Source organism: Filicampus tigris, chromosome 17 (genome assembly GCF_054856515.1).
Source record: "Filicampus tigris isolate MCC_2025a chromosome 17, RoL_Ftig_1.0, whole genome shotgun sequence".
Taxonomy (NCBI): Eukaryota; Metazoa; Chordata; class Actinopteri; order Syngnathiformes; family Syngnathidae; genus Filicampus; species Filicampus tigris.
Genome location: NC_141233.1, coordinates 9,544,154 through 9,560,045, shown reverse-complemented (window position 1 = coordinate 9,560,045; position 15,892 = coordinate 9,544,154). Strand labels below are relative to the sequence as shown.

Here is a 15,892-nt window from a genome sequence, read left to right as displayed (position 1 = left end):
CATGGCATCAAAACCGTACGTACATATGGAACAAAATGTTGAATATCTACAAGGAGCCACGTCTGCCTCACAGTCTGGAGGTCGGGTTTGAATCTTCATTGGAACATTTCCGTGCGGTGTTTGCTATTTTTATTTCCTGCCACATCTTCAAACCATGCTTCTGAGGTTAATAGAAGACATTAGATTGCCCAGGTGTAAATTGGTTATACAAAGACATAATGTAATATTTTTTAATTGATGATAAAAATGGATACCACTTAATGTAGCAACTTTCTTATGACTACACATCTGTATAGGTTTGAGCAACCAGAAGCAGATCTTTTCCAGAAGCAGACCAATTCTGATCCAAAACACACTGACATACCTGAGAATCAACCTCATTCCTCTTAGTCCGCAGCAGAATGCTAATTCTTTACAATGCACATTTGGCATAAGCTAACGTTAGCTACTTAAAGCTAGGCTACCAACGAAACATAGCAAACATTTTGTCACTTTATCCAATTGTTTTTGAGAAATGGGGATAAACAGTTTAACACTATAACCCCACAATTCAGTACTACATAGTTCTCATTCTTTCCAAATGCTTTCCGAAATTACCTTTACCTGTAAAACTTATTTAGAACCAAATCTATGAATTTGCTTTACAGGGTCTTGAGGAATGTTAAAATATTTTTTTAAAAACATTGCCTGTATACTTAATTTAAGGTTTAAAATCTATGAATTTGCTTTATAGCAGAGGTGTCAAACTCATTTTTTGTCACGGTTGGTTTCCTTCAGAGGGCCGTTATGACTGTGACTTCAAATAAAGATATAATCGCCTCATTTTACATATACACAACAAATTGAAGAATAGCTAGTTTTGAAATCAGAGGCCAATAGAAACTGTTTTAAAAATATTGCATTTATATTAAAAGGGGAACGGGTAACAAAACTGCTTGCAACATCTTGACATTTTTTTAAAAAAGACGACAACTTGCAATTTTGGTATTTTAGCAAGAAACATGAAGTTGATGCATATAATTTGGTTTGACGGGCCACATAAAATGATGTAGTGGGTCAGATCCGGCCCCCGGGCCTTGAGTTTGACACCTGTGCGTTACAGGGTCTTGAGGAATGTCAAAATGTTTTTTAAAAACATTGCCTGTACAATTATTAAATTAAGGTTTCACTTCCCAAATAATGAATTCATTGATTTATAATTGATCCCTTCATTTCATTTAGCACTTGTTGTAAGGGTCACAAGTGAGTGAGTGTGATCTTAATTGCCTGTGTTGTGTTCTTCTTGCTTAAGCAAAATTTCAATGTATTTGAATTCTTCTTCCTCGTTGCTCTTTGTACCTAAAATGCATGTTTTGGGGCTGCGGAAAGAGTGTGTTCAACATTGGAGGTTCCACTGTGAAGAGAGAGAAGGGAAAAAAAAACATCCTTACAGTAAATGTTCTCAAGATGCTCACATAACAACAATGGACTGATTCACCACTCACCACTTTTACAACCCACCAACCGATTTTTGTTCATTTGTCAGCCTCTCCCACACGTTGATGAGGCCGATGTGCGGTCGATGGATGTTACGAGAGCGTAGCCTGCTGCCGTCGGGCCTTTTGCGAAAAGCGCTTCGGCTGCCAAATGTAAAGCACGCACCAAAAGAACGAGAGTGTAATTGATCTGTCTGCTTTACCTTTGCGGATGGCCGCGCTCCAACCTGAGTTGACCTGAGGGGCTCATTTGGCTCGACAAATATAACGCGAAAAATGCGAACATACATCAAGAAAACGTTGCACGGATTCGCACGAGAATGAGGAAGTCGATCATCGAAACGTGAGTCAATCCAAGCCGACGATGATTGTATCGTTACAGTATTATTATTTTTCGCATATTCGAGCCATGCATTCATAACAAAATGTTTACATGGCAAAATAAAAGCAGGTCAGCATAATACATAACAGAGGTTTTCAGGCGACGTTGAATCATCAGTCGTCTAGTTGGCTGATGTCGACTTCCAACATGGGGGAAAAAAAACCCGCGACGCCAGATGTTGTCAGTTGGCAAGAGAGCAACATGATGCTCGACGTCCGAGGTGTCATCCCTCCTCACATCCTTTGTTTTTTGCCTTTATGTTGCCCTTTATGATCCTCCAAAAGAAGTGTTTAGTACGCTAACATCTGCTCATTAGCACAAATGAGGCATTGGCGTTAATCTTTGGGCTATGCGCTCTTAAAGCAAAGTCTAGCGCTGAATAAAGCCGCTAATTGCACAAAAATAAACATCAATGAAGTTTCTCAAATGCATGGAAAGATGTTTTATTTCAGTAAAAACAGCCGTTGTTTCTTCTCTTATGAAAACGTTCATTTTGTTGAAGGTTTTTTTTTTTTGTTTTGTTTTTTTGCTCCCATTCTTATGGTCCTTATGCTGCAAGTATTTCCATTCCCCCGAGGCAACATTGTTTACTGATGAAAAACTGCTGCTTCTTCAACATACCAAAGAAAAGTCCTCGCCCACAAATCACCTCTGGGGACTCACGGGGGGAGTCTTTGCAGTCAAGTCTCGAACATCCGTCAAAAGATGTTAGCTGTAGACGTTCAAATGATACGGGGCATCGCTTCTCTGTTCTTTCTTGTTGTTGTTGTTGACGTCACAGTCAGTCGAATTGCCCAAGACGTTTTGCAGCAAACTGCTCATTATGACCTGCAGTCAGGGACGCATAATTACCAGGATGGACTTAAATTTGATCCGGAGTCACAATATGACACTTTCTCTTATTGCTTTTAAGCATAATAGATGACATCTTTGTTTTGTTTTCAGTCCCAATACAGACAGGGCTATTAAAAAGAGACAGACTTTGTGTGCAAGGATACAACTATGTAGCACATGCATGACTGACAGAAACAAGAGCAGCACATTGTTTTGGTTGAAGCCGAGGTGGTTGAAGACCCACTTTTCTTTTCTTAGTTTTTTTTTTTTTGAGGGGGGGGGGGTGCACCACTTTGAGCCAAAGTCTGCTTTACGTCCCCGCACGAATATGCCTGCTTTCTAAACATGCTCTCTCTCTCTTCGGTGACCCTTCTCGCTCAAACCACACTCAAAGAAAGGTCTGATTTCTGTCAATATTGATCAACCCACGACGGCTGTGACCAATCAGTCGCTGTACAATTTTCAAAACATATTCCAGTCAGAATCCACATAACCTTTTCACCCTTTTCAAAGACCACCTCTGGAAGAATTCCACTCCTGATTCAGATTTCAAACTGCGCATCAACATTGTAAGCTCCGGTGAAAACTGCTGAAATTATTTATTTGTAAAAGGGTGGGCCATGGACCAAGGAGGAAACAATATATTTCACTCTAGGACTTTTTGTTGACACTGTCCATAATTTCTGTGTAATACACAAATCAAAAGTATAAAAAACGTTTCCAAGTGTCCTCATGAGAGTGTTTGTTTTCTCTTACTTCGCAGCTCTTTGCTTCTACATGTACAGAAATGTTTGGTCGTCATCATTGGAAAAAAATTATTGAACCGCAGAAAGACTTTCAAGAATTTTTATCAAGTTAATACAGTGGAACCACTGAAGTCCCTTAAGTGATGTAAAAGGCGTGTCAGAGAACCTCCAGGACTGTTGTCACAAACAAAATATTTCAAACCCAAATGACAAACTACAAAATTTCCCCTGCAGTGTGGGCCAGCACGTGTTCAGGGAACACTGCTGTGTTTGCTTCATTCAGAGCGTGAGAAGAGGCGAGAGTTGTGAAGGACAATTCATGGCTGCTTCACTACAACAAGGTTGGGAATGTGTGTTAGACTTCAATGCAATGGCTTCAAACGGGAACTTGTAGTGTGAATACAAGTGTATTCCTGGATCTTTTCTGACAAACCATACCAATAAAAAATAAATAAATAAATAAGAAGCTTGTTGTCATGTGTCATATAATATCATGAAAATGTGTTCTTATTTTTATACTTGAGAGTGATGGATGTTAAAATGTTCCTTCAAACATTGCCTGATGGTTAAATCAGTGTTATGTTGACAATTGGACTGTTTCCATAATACTAGTTTTGAAATGATTCGATGATATAGAATGCATTCCATACGTTTTTTTGTTTACATAATTAGTGCATCGTCAATCATTAATTATGATAGCAAGACTTCATCGCTTTCTAGTTGATGAATCTCTACGAGGGTTCAATGACATTGCAAAGCTTTGTATGTTTTCATGTTGGACGCTATTTCATGCATGTATGTTTCCTCAAATGAAAAAAAAAGAAGAAGAAAAAAAGAAAAGCCGCAAGTATGGCCATGTTTAAGTTTGGCAACGAAGCAGGGGAGTAACAACATGCTTCAAGACGAACTGTTTAGTCTCACAGAAGAAGGTATTCTTCAAAGGGGCCAAATTATGAAATGATTGCAAAAATAAATCACTGTATTGCCTTATCAGCACTGTCAAAAATAAGAATTTATTTTTATTCACAGGGAATGAGAATATGAAGCCAAATGCAGATTGCAAAACTATTCGTAGGAATATTTATTGCCGTGAACAGATCATGTGAGACGGACTGTCGTTGGAAATTCCTTACGGTTTGGAGTTTTGCCTGAGCTGCTTTTCTCTGACTATTTGTTCTTGATAAATGCCTCCTGGGGGGGAAAGTTTCTGATGTTAAAAAACAAACAACTCTGGAGGTCTTTCAATATGCGCCGCTTTGTTTCAAAGTATTACGTATGATTGATGTTGGAGTTGTAACTATTGGGGGGAGTGGTCCCTGGAGTCAAGGTCTTGACACAGTGAGCTTTTTTTTTTTTTTTTTTTTTTTGTGGACGGGTGGTGGGGCTGTATGCATTGGAAGACTGAATTCTGACAACAACATTCCAGCTACAAGGTCTGGCTTGCCACAATCGACCAGCGTGCACCCAAGGGTCCAATGGTTTCAGGGTATTTGCAAAAAAAAAAAAAAAAATGCTGATGTTATACATTTATCATCATGCTTTAGTTATGTTACACAATAACAGTAACACATTTTCTTAGCAAATCTTTCATGTTTGGTGAAATAATGAATCTTTTAAGACTTGTGTGTTTTTCAGGCAGCCACAACATTATGATCAGTGGCTAAATGTAATGCCATCCATAATATGAGCGGTATCAAACGTAATAATTTTCAGTTTTTAGTGCTATGAGCAAATTAAGGCTCACTTTTTAAAATTTGGCTTGCCAAGCGTTTCAATTCGGGTCCTGTAATATCTGTTGCATTATTGCACTTTACAATTGATTTATATATTTTTTACATGTACCTCATTAAATTATCGGTTAATTGAAGTGAGGACAAGCGGCACGGATAACACATCGGTGGCTATAACGTACAAAAGTATTAGTGAAATGAAATGCATTAGGTATACAATCAACAGACTTGTTTTGCTTAAATAATAGCCTACCTGTGTGTGCACTTTAAAATTCAAATGCCATAAAGGGACGGGGGGGGGAATCTTAGTTCTTAATTTTATCTTGAGCATTTAGTTGTTTCCTTTCCTGTCCATAACTAATGTTCCTGTCATTTTTCTTGCATGTCATTTCATTGTGGTATCTTGTTTAAAAGGTTGTAAAATCATTATTCAGAGACTGCAAATAACAGGACTGACAAACCTTGCCATCCTGTAGTCCTTGACGATGCTGTCAAGTTTTTCGCAATTCAGGCCCATTATGTCACGCCGACCGTTTCACCCCGGCAGTAAGATTAAAACAAGCGCACGTGTCGGTTTCGTGGGAGCATGTGAAACAAATTTAAAGGCTCGGTATTAATTTAACAATATGTTTATTATTGTGGTTGTTATCTGCAGTGGTGTGGAACTGTGAAGCAGCTGTTCCTAATGTTTTTGACTCGCTCATGTCCTCACTGACTGAGGTAAGTATTGACACAGCTCTCATGGTGATGCCGTATACTGTTCTACACTACTGCAAACTACTATAATAATAATAATAATAATAATAATAATAATAAAGCATTCGGCCACATATGTGTTAAGTGGAAAAACAGTTAAATAATTTAGGAAAAATATTCGTTTCATTGCACAACATGGATGATACTTTTTAATTGGTTTTCATGTCAGTGCATTCCATCGCTTCATGCAGTCCCCCGTGTGCATTTTCTTGTCAAGCCCATGTGTGTAACTGTATAACTGCCATCAGATTCTGTTTTTCTCTTGACTTCACAAGTCACAATACAAAGCAGATGGATTCTTTGGGGGGAAAAAAACGTGTGTCTGCTGAGCCATGGAAAAATTGTCACTGTACTTTTAACATGACCAAATACAGTATCTTTTCTGAAGTTATTCATAACAAATTTGCAGGTTTCAATGTTGCATTTTATGGTGCAAATAGTTAGCTATTGAGATCCCTGCAACACTTAACTAAGGAGCCTATCTCCAGGATTAGGAAAAAAAAAACTACTTAACCCATTTGCGGATGGGTGGGGCATGATTCCGATCTTTTTGTAGTACTGTATACATTTGGCCATTTTGGAGGTCTGCGGTTTGAGGGCCATTCTAGTTGAAGGCGGAAGTTGAGAACGGACCTCTCATCGCTTGCGTATTATAGCCTTAAGAATTGCATTGTGGACAGTAACCACGGGCTTATCAAGTGCACGCATGTCTGGGGGATATTCATCTTTTTTGTGTCCTTCACTCGACGCCCATTGACCCGCAGGCTACGCGTGGCTGGCTGCCAGAGGCGTCACTCAGAGTTCATACAAAACGGATGCGGATGTCTTCATTAAGGCTGTCAGAGCAGCTCAGAGGCCTTTCAGCGCACAGAGGTCTTCGCATCATCCCGGCGCAGGTGTGGTTTGGGTCCGAGCCAATGTGCCAGATTAGGAGATGACATAAGTGCTCGAGTACATGTCAACACAGGACAGAGTGCTTCATTCTAAGTCCTCACTGTCGTCAGTCCATACACATAAAAAAGCCCTTTTACGTCCTGGAATTACCCTCCAGGGATTGCTTCTCATGTGAGGAGGTGTATTTTTTCATTCTAAGATGATACATTAAGGGGAGGCTCAACTTGAGGTTTGGACCCAAAGCTGCATTAACTACACAAGCAGATTTGTCGACTTGTTCACTAAATAAGGTCAAGCAAATGCCTTTATAATGAGTACACATAAGATTCATTCATTTTCGATAGCACTTGTCCTCATTAGGGAATGGGTGAGCTGGAGTCTATCCCAGCTAACTTTGAGCGAGAGGCAGTGCCTGGACAGCAAGCCTATGGGCAATTTAGTCTTCAAAGAACCTAACATCGATATTTTGGAATATGGGAAGGAGCCGGAGTGCCTTTAATTTCAAACATGAAGGCCGAAAGCTGCGATTCAAACCCTGAACCTTAGAGCTGTGAGGACGTATGTTTTGCCGTATATTATAGGAATTGAAATATGTTCATCATGATACAACTCTAAAAACAGTTCGGTTAAAAAAAACAACAACAAAAAAAACATTGTTGGGTCTACAATCGACCAATCACGGCTCAGATTCAGAAAACATGTCAGATTTGATTGGTTGTTGTGAGCAGTTGTGATGTCATTTTCAGTCGACAGAAGACAAAATGGCCGCCCCCAGAGATGGCTAAAAACGAGTGCCTTTTGTTGCTTAACTTATATTCCACAAACTCAAAATTAGTGGGCCTGCTGGGAACATATTCTTGTAAAAAATATGTTTGTGTCTACTTACGCTTTAAAACTTGGAATTTTGACCTGAACCCGAATATCAACTACATGTGAATGTGATATTGTATAAAGTGATATTTAAGTTGAACCATTTATATTGCAAACTTTTTTTTTTTTTTTGATAGCCCTACAATGTTTGTGCAGCAAAGCTGTGTACTGTTGATCAACTGCTTTGGCTGCACTACAAGGCTACAGATATTACAAACTTGAAACTGTACCATATTGTGGTAAATTGTCATTGTGATATAAAATGGCCTGCATTGTGAAAGACGACTTTTTTCGCCCAACTCAGACCGGTGTTTTCCTCCCCAAAAACTTTGACTGCAGTGAAAGTGTACAAATATTTGTTGAGAAAGCAGAGAAAATTGGCTCTTGTATTCCTTCTCTGCCCTGCTTATGAGGCTACAGTGAGCTTGTTACATTCCTCACTCAGTCCCAGGGCGCTGTAACCTTGTTGTGTTAGGAGTAAAAACAGTCACTGTTGCACTCCGCTCAGACTTCCGCTTGGTGACAACATGGCAGACAGGCTGTTTGGATTTTGGAGACGTAAGGAGCTGTTAAACAAAACAACACAAAAAAACAAAAACAAAAGGCAAACATGAAATGTGATTCACACAAATGGTAAATGGTGTGGCCCATTTCCATACATTTGTTTTCATACCTAACAAGTTGAAAAAAAAAAACCAAACAGCCTGGTGACTGCATTAGGGTCACCAGCAATGTTTAATTTTTATTCCAATAAGAATTTTACACAAACCATATATATATATATATATATATATATATATATATATATATATATATATATATATATATATATATATATATATATGTATGTATGTATGTATATATATATATATATATATATAGATAGAGAGAGAGAGAGAGAAAATATTTCGCTTTTAATTAAGACGCCATAATGTGCTTTAGTATTTGTGTGTAATAGTAATAATTACAAAATTCAACATTACCAATCATCAATCGTACTGTTTTATCATTTAAGTTAAAGATATTGTCCATACTTGTGTATTAACAATTACAAAAGCCTGAAAATTATTTTTGTTGTTCATTTTGGGTAGCTTTGGCATAAAGAAAATGCCTAGCAAATGCATTATAACCAATGTAAGCACTATTTCATTTGTGATGCCATCTTTTACACTTGTGTTGCAATTGTGTCGTGTAAAAAAAAAAAAAGAGTGAGAGAGAGAGAAAGAGAAAAGAAAAAGCCCATGCAAAGTTTAAAATGTCATCAGGCTTCCTTTCAATGCTAACAGGAGTGTTTTGGATGAAAGAGAGTAAACTGAAGTGGTTAATGTGGGTAAGAAATAATTTCTGCTGGTAGAAACACAAATCGTTTCTGGTTATTTTTACCCCCCAAAAAAGTGGGTCATATGGGAAGTGACTCATAGCGTGAGATGAGTCCTAGAAAAAACAAAATCCGTTGAAACCCACAATAGCGGGGAAATTGGAACGCTTTTCTATGACTGTGTTGGCTGTTGTCTGCATGTCTACAACACATAATTAGCATCTTGGAGAATATCCTGTTGTTTTTGTTTTTTGGCGTAGCCAATAGTGGTTGATAGTTTGAAAGGTAGCACACGGAAAGGCACCAAACGTATTTAGAAACCGGAGCAGGATGTTTGGGATGTGTGTGGCTTTGCTTTTACATGCACTAAAACACATTATTCATAAACAGATTGATTGGCTTTTTTTGTTATGTTAGTCTTCAGCCCATTGAGATTAAATGGAGTCAGAGCGGGGTGGATAAGAGCGATGATGTTTTTGTACTCTGTCTTCTTCCTCATTGGCTCACTGTCCATTCTGGCATACAGCCTGGAAGCCATCAACAACGTCTCAATGTCAACTTATTTGTCAGGAAAAAAAAATAGTAACTAATCAGGCCTAATCATTTCCATACGTTGGACAATTTTCTTTAATTAGATTCTTTTTCAGAGGTTGTGTTTTTAAAACCAGCACCTTGAATGTAAAGTTAATTCACGATAACGTTTTGCTCTTTTTTTCCCCCCATTAGCTTCATTAGCTATACAGTTGTTCTCAGAAGCATTCAAAAGGATCTGTTTTCTAGAATTGGCATCTACCACAATGTTTGGAATTATGAAGTCTGAGGGGGTGCATTGGGGTGCATATGGAAATCTGGACATATTAGACACATATACTTCATATAAAGTAAAATCAAAATGCGTGCGTGTTAAAAATTGTACTTGCTTTTGACATGCGAGTTGATGCAGCAAGTTTAGTTTATGCGCGGGATTTTAAAGGAAGTCTGCATGAGCCACTATTTGTCTTGATAATACAGATATGTACCTGGGTGGTCTTGCATTGCATGAGCTAATACGTAGCATGCATGTAGCATGTATTTCCATCGCAACACAAAATGGTGAAAATGTGAAATATTAGTCGTAAATGATGTGCCATTGTTTTCCAAATCAAATATTTACTGTTGGTTCCTTCTAGGAACAGGTGGCTGATGTGAATCATTTGTTTCATAAGGTCAGAGCTCATAACAAACTAAACATTTATCAGCTCAGACTACGCTAAGGACGACCGCTGCACTCAGTCCACTCAGCAGATGAGACTTGTTTGTTAGAAAAAGGAAAATAAGTTTGAAGGCTGTGTGACAAGTGTTACTGAGAGAATAAATCAACATTTTGCTATTTGTGTGCTAATGAAATGATTAAACATTGGACAGTTGTGTGTGTGTGCTCGTCTGAGCGCTGAACAACAGCTTGGGTCCAGAAGGCCCCAATGACACTCGCGGTGCCAACACACCAATAACACACACACACGCACACGCACGCTCAGCTGTGAGGAGTGGGCTGACATCACCCCACCAATCACCCTGTGACTCATTCACAGAAAATCCTAATTTCCCTTCTTGTTCTCAAAGGATCAAACTGTCTGTTATATCTTGCAGTGGCCCTCGGTCAAGTGTGGTGCAACACCAGTGTTAAAGTCGCAAAGTGCTGATCGGCGATCGGCTCCGAAATCCTGATTGTGTAAAGCCTATTGATGACACGCAAATGAATTTGCCGTTGTCAGTATTGGACGTCTTTTCCATTTATGATTGGCTCAAATGTTTTCCCAGCGGATAAGAGAGGGTTACAAAAAAAAACCAAATCACTCAACACAACCCACAGCACTGCATAGATCAGGATAATCTTTTAGAGACATTCGGTAATCTGCCGTTTGCTAACTTGGACTGCATATCAGGCTCAAAATCCTCCTGCTTATCGCTATACTGACTTGAGCGAGATGCTAAGGCCTCGCGCTATAAAATGGCCGCGTTATTATTTTTTACTTTGTACACGTTATTATTTTCTTTATAAATATTCATGGATCATTTACGTATTCTGCACAAAATAGTAACAATGTTTGAAAATCCAACATGTATTTCCTAATCAACAAAACAGGAACCATGTGAAAGTCATTAGCTCACAACACTCAAAACACACAGACAAAGACGACAAGCGAGACCAGGTGTAGGCCCCCCCCAAAAACTAGTAACAATGAACTGACCAAGACTGAAGACTACAACCAGCGAACTAAATACAAGCAAGTTGACGAGACAACGAGGTACACCTGAACAGGACACCAGTGGCTGGAGGGAGCTGATTGGTTGACGGGAACAGGTGGAAATAAAACCCTAATGAGCAAGATGACATGAAAAAGGGGAAAATGTGACAAAAACATGAAACAAAAGTAAATCTAGTCAACAACAAAAAAATCATGACACTTCAAATTCAGTCCACCCAACATAGCGCTTGTGCAATTATGGTCGTGTGCGCGCTGGCGTTTATCCCAGGAGACTTCGGGCAAGTGGCGGAGTACACCCTGGAGCGGTCGATAGCACACTCACATTCACACATATAGACAATTCAATTCATGTAACATGCACGTTTTGTGAAATTACGGATGAAGTAGAGAAGCTTCATGTGAGGGAGTTGAAGATGTGCCAAAACTGTGAGGCATATGTGCTAACCACTCATCCACTATGCCGCCAAGTCCATTTAGCAGTATTTTGTTCATTGAAGCACCTTAATTGCAATGGAAAATACATATGGTTGCAGGTGCAGGGCTGTTACTCGTCCTGTAATTTTTACCTTTGCACAAACCCCCAATTACCTCTAATAAAGTTACAACTTACTTTGACCTGTGATCATCTCCATGCGTGCACACTTCCTTTGTTCCATGTGGCGGCTTCAATTACAGTTATAGACTCTTAAGTATTTGGGAAGTTTCACTCTCCACCACGTATTTCTCTCCAGGTGTGAACCCACACACTCGCCTCGTGGCTATCATTTAAAAGTCTCTTAGCTGTGCACACACGTGCGCCATAATGTCTTAATACTCAACTCTTGCACGCGCACACACTCGTGCGAGCGGGGAGGGCCACACATAGAGGGGAAGCACTTCCTTGGAGTCAAATCATGTCCCAATTTTTTTTTTTTAAATATGGCTCAGTGACCACGTCACGGTTGTAAAAGTTGGGGATTTTTCATTATTGTTAGCTTTATTGAGTTTTTATTCGGTTGGATTGAATTAGTTTTAGGGTAAGCTTTTATTTTTTTAAATGCTTTCTTTTAGTTTAGTATGTGCTAGTTTTTTTGTTTTTTTTGTAAATATATGGAGTATTTGTCAAGTGCAAAAAAAATAAATTTGTGTAAGAAAGTAAAGCACACGACAATTCTCAATTCCTTCTTCTGCAGCTACGGCTGTACAAGAATATTTAACTTGCCTGCGTGGGTTTTCTCCGGGTACTCCGGTTTCCTCCCACATTCCAAAAACATGCATGGTAGGTTGATTGCTCACGCTAAATTGCCCCTAGGTGTGATTGTGAGTGTGTGTGATTGTTTGTCTCTGTGTGCCCTGCGATTGGCTGGCAACCAATTTGGGGCGTCCCCCACCTGCTGCCCGAAGACGGCTGGGATAGGCTCCAGCACGCCCGCGACCCTTGTGAGGACAAGCGGTATCGATAACGGATGGATGGATAACAACCTTGGGCCACATTAATCAAATTAAGTATTTAATTTAATGAGTTAGCCCATGTAATTCTTTGTTCTAATTTGACCCTCCAATATTTTTGAATCAAGACATCTTAATTGCATTAAATTCCTTGAGACACAAACAATACAGGTCACAAATATCGAGCAAAATTCGTGGGTTTGCTGTGCTTGTTTTGCAAGGACCAATTCAAATATATTCAATCAAGAAGTGAATTCTTGGACTTTTTTTTTATTTTGGGGATACTTTGATAGCATGTAATCTGTGCACTCGCTGACTTAAATTATGCAAAGACTGCAAGAAGAGAGTCGGAAATGTAAGCCACATGGAATTGGCAAAACTACAGAGGTGTTTTGTCTTCATCTGGCATGTTAAAATATTTGAGTCCACATGCTGAGACGTTTTGTAAATTATCAGCATTACACAAAAGTTGGATTCACCGGTTTTTGTTTAATCTGTGCCGTTCCTTAAGTGTTTCATGCTGAAAATAACAGCAAGGTTTGGTCACATTCAGCTTTGAACAATGATTTAAAAAAAATGATGTAAATCTTTGAAAATCACTTACTTGACAACAATGTTTGTCAACTTTGAGATATATGAAATGTCGAATCCAAATATGAAATCTTAAATCTAAACGTTACCTCTAAATGATAACTCGTTAAAAACAGCAACAAACGTGTTTTTTGGGGGGGAAAAATACAAGATTGATGTTGCCCTTCATCTCCTGAAGGATCTTTCCTCTTATGGCTTTCCAAGTACAGTATATGTTCATGAAAACACAACCAGCCTGTCACGCTCTGCGCTGAGAGAAATGATCATGTATGAGTTTTCCAAACAGGATGAAGGATTTCTCCAAAATCCCAAAGGCAGTTTGCCTTTACTTGTGCAATTATATTGCAACTATATGGGTTGTATAGTATTACATAAGGTGCCACTCAATGTGTCAACTAGTTGCAATTAAAGTTTCTGTATTTTGCCCCGAGACACTGTGGATCCAACTCTGAAAGCTTCAAGGAGGTATAACATTATTTGGTACAATTTTAAGGACACATATTTTGCATTTTCAGAATTTAAAACAGTTGTCCCATCTTACTACACTACAGTACAGTATGCAAATAATAATAATAATAATAATAATTGGAATAAAGAATTAGATCCTACTTAATATCCACAACTTTTCCGACCCATCCAGCGATTATCCCCAAAAAGTGACGTGCACGATGATGACAGCAACAAATAGTCGTAATCAATTCCTCAGTAGGTAACATCTTTAATTGACAAGTGAACTATTTTTTATTTGTTATGGAGAAAAAAACAAGCGTTGTACTCAACGACCTCGGCGTCTGTTCACAATGTTTTGGCCCAAACAGAGCTGTATGTGCAGATGGACAGATATTCACCTTCTAAATAATCCCACTAGATGACATAAACAACTTCCTGCGCAGGCAGTCCAGCAGCAGCTGCAATCAGTGTAGTTAAACTGGTTAGTTTACTTAAAGATGGAGTGGGAGGAAATTCTGTCAGTAATGCAGAACCAAGCGTAAACCAAACAGGAAGGAACGTCCCCATCCAGATAATGGACGTTGTCAGGGAGGAGGCTGAAGGCGTACGGTACACTTACCAGCTACAACAAAGACACCGCAACACGGCAGGCAACCCGGGCAATTGCCGAGGCTAAAGGGGGCCCTGATAGTCTGCTGACATTGTCCCATATCAACGACCAAAACAATGGCAACGCTTTGAACTCTGCAGTGACAATGTGTCAGGAATCCCTCACGAGCGCTTGCTGGCCCGTGGCTAGTTGGAAGGACCCGAGAGACGACTGACATTCGTCCATATCGATGACAACTGGAAATAGCCTTACGTCAGATACAAGGTTTTAGACTGTGCTCCAAGATGCTCTTGACACATAATTATTCGCATATCAGCCATACATCAGCTCCAAGTCAGTTTGATGTAAGTAGATGGTAGGGCAATATACGGCAGTTGGTTATAATTATAACCAAAAGTCATATAAGTTATGGCGCCTGGCATGCAGAGCTCAGTACAGCCTACAATTTATATACTCCAACAGAAAAAGATGAAAAAACATCAATTCAAATGTGTAGTTTAAAGAAAAAAAAAAGGACAAAAAGCACAATCTGGCATTCATTATATAAAGCAAGTTACATTTTTTTTTCCCCACAACACTCAGCTCCATCCATGTATTTTCTATAGCGCTTGTCCTCATAAGGGTCATGGACTCGTGGGTGAGCTGCAACCTTGCCCAGCTCACTTTGAATGAAAGGCGTGCTACACCCTGGGCCAATGACATATTTTTCAATTTGGACAATTTAGAACATTCAATTAGCCTAAAATGTATTGTTTTTGGAATGCGGGAGGAAGTACCTTGAGAAGCTGCACACAATATTATATATATATATATATATATATAGAGAGAGAGAGAGAGAGAGAGAGAGAGAGAGAGAGAGCGCTTTAAGATAGATTATAGTTGGAACCTTCTAAGTCTGTTCCAAGGTTTCTTGACAATTCTTCTTAGTCTGTCAAGTGTTTTGGTTTAATTTATGGGTGTGTTTTAGGGAGGTCTACCTGGCTCGTCTTCAAGTGAACTTTGGGTGAAGATGGAAAAACGTGAGCCAAAAGCTAAATAAATCCAAAGGTGAATCGAGAGCGCCAATGAAATATGGAAACAATACTCAGCACGTGTTACGTGTCAGTCCATACAAACGTCTCACTTTCATATCATTTTGCTGGAAATAAATCCGTTGATCCTCCGATTTGACAACAATATGCAGCTGCAGGAACCGGCAACAACTGCCGGACATGGATGCCAGTTTCCCCCCCCCCCCAAACGCAGTCGCGGCCATGCATGTCATTCCCTGGTGAGCGACTGTGTGTGAAATGTGTTGTGAATCTCATGTTGGAGCGAGTTGGTAAGTTGGCAGGAAGGCTCCACACGGCACACGGCAACGTGCGGGCCAGTCTATGTCATAGTGTTGATGCACTGGCTAGCAACAGAGCTCCAAATTGACATCGTTATGAAGTATGCTTTAGGCAGCTCCATGTGTCGAGCGCGGCCATTTTCCAGCAATTATTTATCTTTTGCTGAAATGAGGTTAAATGGAGACTCTTCACCTTTGGATAATAAACGTGACATCGTCTATGGTTTTA

General features: G+C 39.4%; 1 protein-coding gene across 1 annotated transcript in view; it reads right to left on the bottom strand.

Moving 5' to 3' along the window:
* Positions 1–2,332: 2,332 nt before the first annotated feature.
* The window catches only part of LOC147133271 (sorting nexin-19-like), a 96,247-nt gene continuing 82,687 nt past the window's right edge, over positions 2,333–15,892 (bottom strand). The window contains exon 20 of the transcript XR_015090333.1: positions 2,333–2,685. The gene's annotated coding sequence lies outside the window, so the exon portion shown is untranslated. The remainder of the gene's footprint in view (positions 2,686–15,892) is intronic.